Source organism: Oryza glaberrima, chromosome 6, assembly GCF_000147395.1.
Source record: "Oryza glaberrima chromosome 6, OglaRS2, whole genome shotgun sequence".
Classification (NCBI taxonomy): Eukaryota; Viridiplantae; Streptophyta; class Magnoliopsida; order Poales; family Poaceae; genus Oryza; species Oryza glaberrima.
In genome coordinates, this window is record NC_068331.1 from 12,601,617 (window position 1) to 12,610,593 (window position 8,977).

Below are 8,977 nucleotides of genomic sequence, written 5' to 3' on the forward strand. Positions count from 1 at the left end.
AACCGGGACTAAAGATCGTAACTTGTTACCCCGGTTCATAACACCAACCGAAACTAAAGTCCCACCCCTATATATATATATATATATATATATATATATATATATATATATATATATATATATATATGTCTTCTTCCTCCTCCAGCCCGAGCAAACTTCAAAATTTCTTCAAAAAGAGGGGAGGTCATGCCAAAATTTTTAGTGAATTTATTTTGGTGATTATATACAAATCGGAGGTGCCTAAAAGGTTAGCAACTTCATCCTTCAATGTTTTTTTTTTGTCATATTACATTTGGAGCTATGTTTTGCATATTTTTTTGTCTCCAAAATTTTGTTGTAAGTTGATGAGAGAGAAAATTTGTGTGGGGAAGAAAGAATATATAGAAATTTAGTTTATTTGCTAAAGAAGGTTTTATAAAATAGTTGAGAAGGAAAATATAGTGAAAGTTAATCTTAAATAATAGAAAACAAACTAAAATGAAAATTAAAAGAAGTACAACACATTAATATTAATATTAGTTTAAAACTTTAGAAATAGTAAATAAGAATTATTTGGTTTAATATTTTATATTTTTTGTATGAATAATGATATGTCATTATTGTATTACTGTTGAAAGAGTTTGTAATTATTTTATAATTATTGTATGACTGTCATTATTGTACGAATAATTATTTGTGTACAATTTTTTTTCATTTCATGTAGATGGATCGGCAATGGATGTACGCTGACCGGCGGTCCAAAGAGTTTATTGACGGCGTGCATTATTTTTTGAGAGTGGCCGAAGCTAACAGGCATAAGGGTTTTATTTGTTGTCCATGCAATAAGTGTAAGAATCAGAAGGAGTATTCTGCATCCAGAACTATTCATTTTCACTTGTTTGAGTCGGGGTTCATGCCAAGCTATAATTGTTGGACATCCCACGGAGAGCAAGGGGTTGAAATGGAAGAAGATGAACTGGAAGACGACAATATTCCGGACTTTGCTCAGTACGCTGGATTTGAAGGAAATCAAACGGGCGAGGAGGAAAGGGATGCTGATGGTAATGACGTTGCGGATGATCTTGGTCAGATGTTACAGGACGCCAAGGAGGACTGCGAAAGTGAAAAGGGGGCCCATAAATTGGACAAGATGTTAGAGGACCACAGAACGTCGTTGTACCCAGGTTGCGAGCACGGGCATAAAAAGTTGGATACCACTCTGGAGTTCTTGCAATGGAAGGCAAAAAATGGTGTTAGTGACAAGGCATTTGGCGATTTATTGAAACTCGTCAAGAACATTCTTCCGGAGGGAAACAAATTGCCCGAGACAACGCATGAGGCTAAGAAGATAGTCTGCCCTCTAGGACTGGAAGTTCAGAAGATTCACGCATGTCCGAATGATTGTATCCTATATCGCGGTGAGGAGTACGAGAACCTAGAAGCATGCCCTGTTTGCAAAGCACTACAATACAAGATTAGACGAGATGATCCAGGAGAAGTTCACGGGCAGCTAACGAAGAAGAGAATTCCTACTAAGGTGATGTGGTATTTCCCTATAATACCACGGCTAAGGCGTTTGTTCAGGAACTAGGGGAATGCTAGAATGATGCGATGGCATGCTGAAGAGCGTCAACAGGACGGGATGCTGAGACACCCCGCCGATGGTTCGCAGTGGCGAAACATCGACAGAAAATTTAAAGACTTTGGAAAGGATGCACGAAACATACGGTTTGGTTTAAGTACGGATGGCATGAATCCTTTTGGAGAGATGAGCAGCGGCCATAGCACTTGGCCCGTTACGATGTGTATCTACAACCTCCCCCCTTGGCTATGCATGAAGAGGAAGTACATAATGATGCCGATTATTATTCAAGGCCCCAAGCAACCTGGTAACGACATCGATGTGTACCTAAGACCACTGGTCGAAGATCTTAAACTGTTGTAGAAAAAGGAAGGTGTCCCTGTGTGGGACGAGGACAAACAGGAGGAGTTTAACCTACGAGCGCTACTATTCATAACCATCAACGATTGGCCTGCACTTAGCAACCTATCCGGGCAGTCCAACAAGAGGTACAAGGCTTGCACTCACTGTATGGTTGAAACAGAAAGTACGTATCTTAAGCACTGTAGGAAGGTTGTGTACATGGGTCATCGTTGATTCCTTGCTGCAAACCACCCAGTACGGAAGAAAGGCAAGCACTTTGAACATAAGGCGGACCACCATACAAAGCCTAAACATCGCAGTGGGAAAACAGTGTTTGCTATGGTGAAAGATCTTAAAGTAGTGTTTGGAAAGGGGCCTGGAAGCCAGCCTATAGAGAGCGAAGATGGTTACGCGGCGATGTGGAAAAAGAACTCTATATTTTGGGAGTTACCCTATTGGGAATTCTTGGAAGTCCGCCACGCAATCGACGTGATGCACCTCACTAAGAACCTTTGCGTAAACCTTCTTGGCTTCTTAGGTGTATATGGAAAGTCGAAAGATACACTGGAGGCACGTAATGATCTGAAGCATATGGAACAACGCGGCGACCTTCACCCAGAACCAAAGGAGAAAGGAAGCCATTACTTGAGTCCAGCCAGCTACACTCTTAGCAAGGCAGAGAAGGAAAGTATGTTTGAATGCTTGGAGAGCATAAAGGTACCATCTGGATACTCCACGAATATTAAGCGAATAATAAGCACGAAGGAGAAGAAGTTCACAAACCTAAAGTCTCATGACTGTCACGTGTTGATGACACAACTGCTACCAGTTGTAATAAGGGGTATCCTTCCAGACAATGTCCAGGCAACAATAACAAAGCTATGTGCTTTCATGAACGCAATTTCACAGAAGGTCATTGATCCGGATAGATTAGAAGCCCTTCAGAATGATGTGGTGCAATGTCTTGTTAGTTTTGAGGTAATATTTCCACCTTCATTTTTTAATATAATGACACATCTGCTTTGTCATCTTGTCAAAGAGATCGGTATTCTCGGGCCTGTGTACCTACACAACATGTTTTCTTTCGTGAGGTACATGGGCGTTCTGAAGAAGTATGTTCGTAACCGTGCTCGTCCAGAGGCAAGCATCGCCAAGGGGTATGGAACAGAGGAGGTCATCGAATTTTGCGTAGAATTTATTGAAGACCTTCGCCCAATCAGGGTACCTGAATCACGCCATGATGGGAGACTATGGGGAAAGGGAACTCTCGGAAGGAAAGCAATAATGACGGTAGACAACAATTTATTCCGTAAAGCCCATTTCACGGTTCTGCAACAATCTTCATTGGTAGCTCCTTACATCGAGGAGCACTTGGCTCTAGTTTGCGCCAGAAACATCGGTAAGTCTGATGCATGGATTACACGGCATCACATTGATACTTTCCCCGCGTGGCTACGACAACATCTCATGGGTAACGAGACGATCAACCAACAACTGGCCTTCCTGGCGAGGGGACCATCTGGCTCGATCGCGACATTCCAGGGATATGAGATCAATGGGTACACATTCTACACGAGAGCCCAAGACATAAAGAGCACGAACCAAAACAGTGCTGTTCGTATCAATGCCATAGGACACGATGGAACAACTGGCACGTATTACGGTGCCATCGAGGACATATGGGAACTTGACTATGGTCCTCTCAAGGTCCCTCTGTTCTGGTGCCAATGGGTTAGGTTGACTGGTGGAGGCGTAACGATTGATGACAGTGGGATGACAACGGTTGACCTTAACAAGGTTGGATACTCGGACGAACCTTTTGTCCTTGCCAATAATGTAACGCAAGTCTTTTACGTGAAGGACATGTCTAGCAAAGGAAAGAAGGACAAAGGGCCTGACGAGCCGAAGCGCCACGTGGTTCTCCCAGGCAATAGAAAAATCGTCGGAGTAGAGGACAAGACTGACGAGGATTACGATCAGTTGGATGGGCAACCCCCTTTCACGGTGACGATTGACCCTAGCATCCTCCTATCAAATGAAGACACCCCTTACTTACGTAGCGATCACGAGGAAGGAACAATAGTGAGGAGAAAGTATGTGCGGTCAACCATCACCGCCGATGTATTGCCGTAATTGTTGTGTACACGATGTAAATTATTTTGGATGTATTGAATATCCATATAAATCAATTGTTATATGGCATATGTTAATCATGTATGATTATTAGAATTTTTAACAATTTTAAATTATGCATATGCTAGTTATATGCGATAATTAAAATTTTTAAAAGTTTTAAATCATGCATGTGGCATTTACTTATGTTAATTAGAATTTTTAACATTTTTAAATCATGCATATGCTAATTATATATGATTATTACAATTTTTAACTAGTTTAAATCATATATTTGCTTATTACGTTTTATCCACTTAATTTACTACAGAAAACAATAATATTTCAAAGTAATTGTCATTAATTTTTTGACTTTAAATAATTTTAATGCATTATTTGATACAAGAGAAACACATATGTAATGAAATTCAATATTCAGTGCTATTATCTGTAGTCCCAGTTCTTAACCCTAACCGGGTTTAAAAAGAATTTGGAAATAGCGGAACCGGGTTTAAAAAGAATTTGGAAATAGCGGGAAAATATCTTTAGTCCCGGTTCGTAAGAACAACCGGGACTAAAGATATCTTTACTCCCATCTTTAGTCCCGGTTGTTGACTAAAGATGGGAGTAAAGATATCTTTAGTCCCGGTTGTTCTTACGAACCGGGACTAAAGATCTAGGGGTATATATATTCCCGATGCGCGCCCTCGTCTTCTCCACCAACACTTAGAAGTTTTTTCCTCGATCGATCTCTCGGCTTCTCCTTCGCCGCCACTGCCTAGGGCATCCCCACGCTGACGCCACCGTCCTATCTCGCTGTCGTCTCACGGGCGTCGTTGTCGCCGCCTCCGCCGCCGCCGCATCTCTGGGATGAGAGCCGCCGCCGCCTCCCTCTCTCTCGACGACCTCGATCTCTCTCTCTCTCTCTCCAAAACCGCCGCCGGCCGCCTCGTTGCCGACGCCGCCGCCGACGTCGACGCGGCTGACCACGACTTCGCCTCCCGCCGATGCCGACTCCGACCTCGATGCGGCCGCCACCGCCGACGATGTCGCGCCGGCAGTGCCGACGACGTATGCTGACGCCACTGCCACGCCTCCGGGCCGCGCCACGCCCGCCGCGCCACGCCGCCAGGCCGTGCCACGCCGCCATGGCGACACGCCGCCACGATGCCACGACACCGCCGCGGCACGCCACCGCCGCGCCGCCACGCCGCCGCCGCCGCGCCAAGCCGCAGCCGCGCCGTTCCGCTGCTGCCACACCGCCGCTCCGCTGCCACCACGTGAACGAACGATCGATCGTGAACGAACGAAACATGACCTTAACGAGAACTTAACGACAACGTGAACGTTAACGAACGATCGTGAACGAACGTGAACGAACGAACGTACGTGAATGTGAATGTGAACGAACGAACGTACGTGAACGTGAACGCGAATGTGAACGAACATGAACTTAACGTGAACGTGAACGAACATGAACGAACAAACGTACGTGAACGAAACGTGAACTTAATGTACGTTAACGTGAACGAACGTACATGAACGAATGAACGTACGTGAACGAAACGTGAACTTAACGAGAACACGAACGTGAACGTAACGAGAACGCGAACGTGAACGAACGTGAACGAACGTGAACGAACGTGAATGAAACGCGAACGAACGTGAATGAAACGTGAACGGAAGTGGACGAAAGACACTATGTGAAATACAATATATGTTACTTTGCGTTTAGACTAATACATTTTTTTTTTGTATGTTGCAGAAAAGACGTGATCGTCGTCCCTCAAGCCGGAGTGGTAGCTAGCCCTCGAAGGAATTCGCGCAGGCAAGTGATGTAAAGATATGATTGTTAGATTTTTAATGTAATTAAGACTATTAGATTTAATATACGACACTTAGACATAGCATATATGATTATCTAGAGTTCTAATGTACGACACTTAGACATAGCATATATAATTATTTGAGTTCTAATATACGACACATGGACTTAGCATATATGATTGTTAGAGTTTTAATATAATATTTTTAGATTTGTAATATAGGACTAATAATATACAACTATTAGATTTAAGATACGACACTTAGACATAGCATATATGATTATCTAGGGTTCTAATGTACGACACTTTGACTTAGCATATATAATTATCTAGGGTTCTAATATATGACACTTAGACTTAGCATAGTTGACTATTAGATTTTTAATATAAGATTATTAGAGTTTTAATACAAGATTATTTGAGTTTTAATATAAGATTATTAGATTTGTAATTAGACTTAGCATATATGATTATCTAGGGTTCTAATATACGACACTTAGGCTTAGCATATATGATTGTTAGAGTTTTAATATAAGATTATTAGATTTGTAATTAGACTTAGTATATATGATTATCTAGGGTCCTAATATACGACACTTAGACTTAGCATATATGACTATTAGATTTTTAATATAAGATTATTAGAGTTTTAATACAAGATTATTTGAGTTTTAATATAAGATTATTAGATTTGTAATTAGACTTAGCATATATCATTATCTAGGGTTCTAATATACGACACTTAGACTTAGCATATATGACTATTAGATTTTTAATATAAGATTATTAGAGTTTTAATAGAAGATTATTTGAGTTTTAATATAAGATTATTAGATTTGTAATTAGACTTAGCATATATGATTATCTAGGGTTCTAATATATGACACTTAGACTTAGCATATATGACTATTAGATTTTTAATATAAGATTATTAGAGTTTTAATACAAGATTATTTGAGTTTTAGTATAAGATTATTAGATTTGTAATTAGACTTAGCATATATGATTATCTAGGGTTCTAATATACTTCACTTAGGCTTAGCATATATGATTGTTAGAGTTTTAATACAAGATTAGTATCGTCTTAATGATTATCTAGGGTTCTAATATACGACACTTAGACTTAGCATATATGATTGTTAGCATATATGATTGTTAAAGCAAATATGACCTATAGACCTTAGCAAATATTTCTTGTATGAACAGATGGCTGATCACGATGAGGAACAGATACTGTATGATACAATTGTAGAGGGAAGCAGCCAATACTGGAACGAAGAAGAGGGGAACGAGGATCCAATCCAGTATTTGAACGAGGAAGGGAACGTGGAGAGGGATGCAGAGGGGAACCAAGAGGGGAACGTGGAGAGGGACGCGGAGGGGAACGAGGAGGAGGAGGCTAGTGGAAGCCAACCCTCCGCTGGACAGAAGAGGGCACGCGGACAACGAGGTGCCACGCAGAAGCTAGAGGGTCAGCACGTCATAACGGAAGTGGACGAAGACGGCCGACCTAGTGCCCGGCAGAAGCAGCCAAGAATTACGTACGACACAGCGGTTGGATTGTGTGGGATAACATGCCTATCAGTACGGTGTACTGGCGTAGAACAAGGGCACGCGGAGATCATGAGAGCTTTGTCCCAGATTCGGAGAAAGAGATGCTGTGGACCACAATGCTCGAGACATTCACCCTTCCCGCGGGTACAGGGAACATAGTGAAAAGGTGGACTCTAAAGAAAATGACAGAACAGTTTCAGAGCTTCAAGGGAGATCTGTACCAGAAATACATCCTGAAGAGGCAGACATCGAAATTCGACACATTCCCGAAGCTAAGGGATCACTGGGACGAGTTCGTTGCTTATAAGACAGGTCAACAAGGGCAGGCGATGATGGAAAGAAACAAAGAAAATGCCGCCAAGAAGAAGTACCATCACCACTTGGGGTCAGGCGGCTATAGCGTCGCGATGCCGAAGTGGGAGGAGATGGAGGCAAGCTTGCTTGAGAGGGGTATCAAACCGGCCACTGCTAAATGGCCGGATCGATTGAAGTTCTGGTACTATGCTCACGGTGGAACGCTCAACCCAGTTGATGGCTCCCTGGTCTTCAGCGATCAGATACGCGAGGCTGCGAGTCGACTAACGGACGCAGTGGAAGCCTCTTCTCAGGGCACGTTCCAACCCGATAGAGAGAAGGACGAGCTGTCACTCGCCCTGCAGACTCCCGAGCATCCAGGACGAACACAAGGGAAAGGGGTGATTCCTTGGAAGATTGGATTCAAGGAGGACATCCACACGTACAGGAATCGGATGAGGAGCAAGAGAGATACCGAGGCGAAGATTGCAAATCTTGAGTACAGGGTATCGAGCTACGAGCTCAGCATGCAAGAGGAGGTGGCAAGGAAGGTTGATGAAAGCATGGCCGCACATCGGTCCCATGATCCCCAGCCGTACATTCCTCCTGCAATGGTCAGCCCTTCAGGCAATTGTAGCAGCTGCGCCTCAACGGGGCAGGTAGGATCACAGAGCATGGATGCCATGCAAACCCAGGACGAAACCGCCTGCCCCGTTGATGACATCACTCAGCGGACACCATGTGAGCTGCATATTCCCTTCAAGAACTTATCAATAAAGGTAAGCTCGTAGTTTATAGATTTTAGACTTGTCCATTCCGCAAGTTGCTGCTTATATATGTTGATTACTAATAAATAACCTCTCACCACGTGAAGGTGGCGTCGGGCATGGCCATCCCAACGGACCCTTCAGGGACTTACCACTGCAGGCCGATTCCAGCATGATACTCCAAGGTCGATGTTGAGTTGGTGGAAGGCGCGTACGAGGACCTCGAGTTGGACTACCCTGGAGGAGATGGTGAGACGCATCTACGAGACACAAGCCGCGCCATTATACTATGGCGCAAGCGGTACATCATCCTCCCTGGGCGACAACCGGCGTCTCGTGCACCATCTCCTCCGGCTCCGCCATCTCCTCCTCATGCTCCAGCACCGTCTCCTCCTCATGCTCCAGCACCGTATCCACCTTAGGCTCCTGCACCGACTCCTCCTCATGCTCCTGCACCGACTCTTCCACAAGCTCCTCGTCTGGCACCTTCCAAGTCAAGGGCCCCCCCAAGCTCCATCGCC

At 43.6% G+C, this 8,977-nt stretch overlaps 1 pseudogene; it reads left to right on the plus strand.

Annotated features, from left to right (window-relative positions):
• The first annotated feature begins 718 nt into the window (after positions 1-718).
• LOC127776915 (uncharacterized) lies at positions 719-4,036 on the plus strand (annotated as a pseudogene).
• Positions 4,037-8,977: the final 4,941 nt, after the last annotated feature.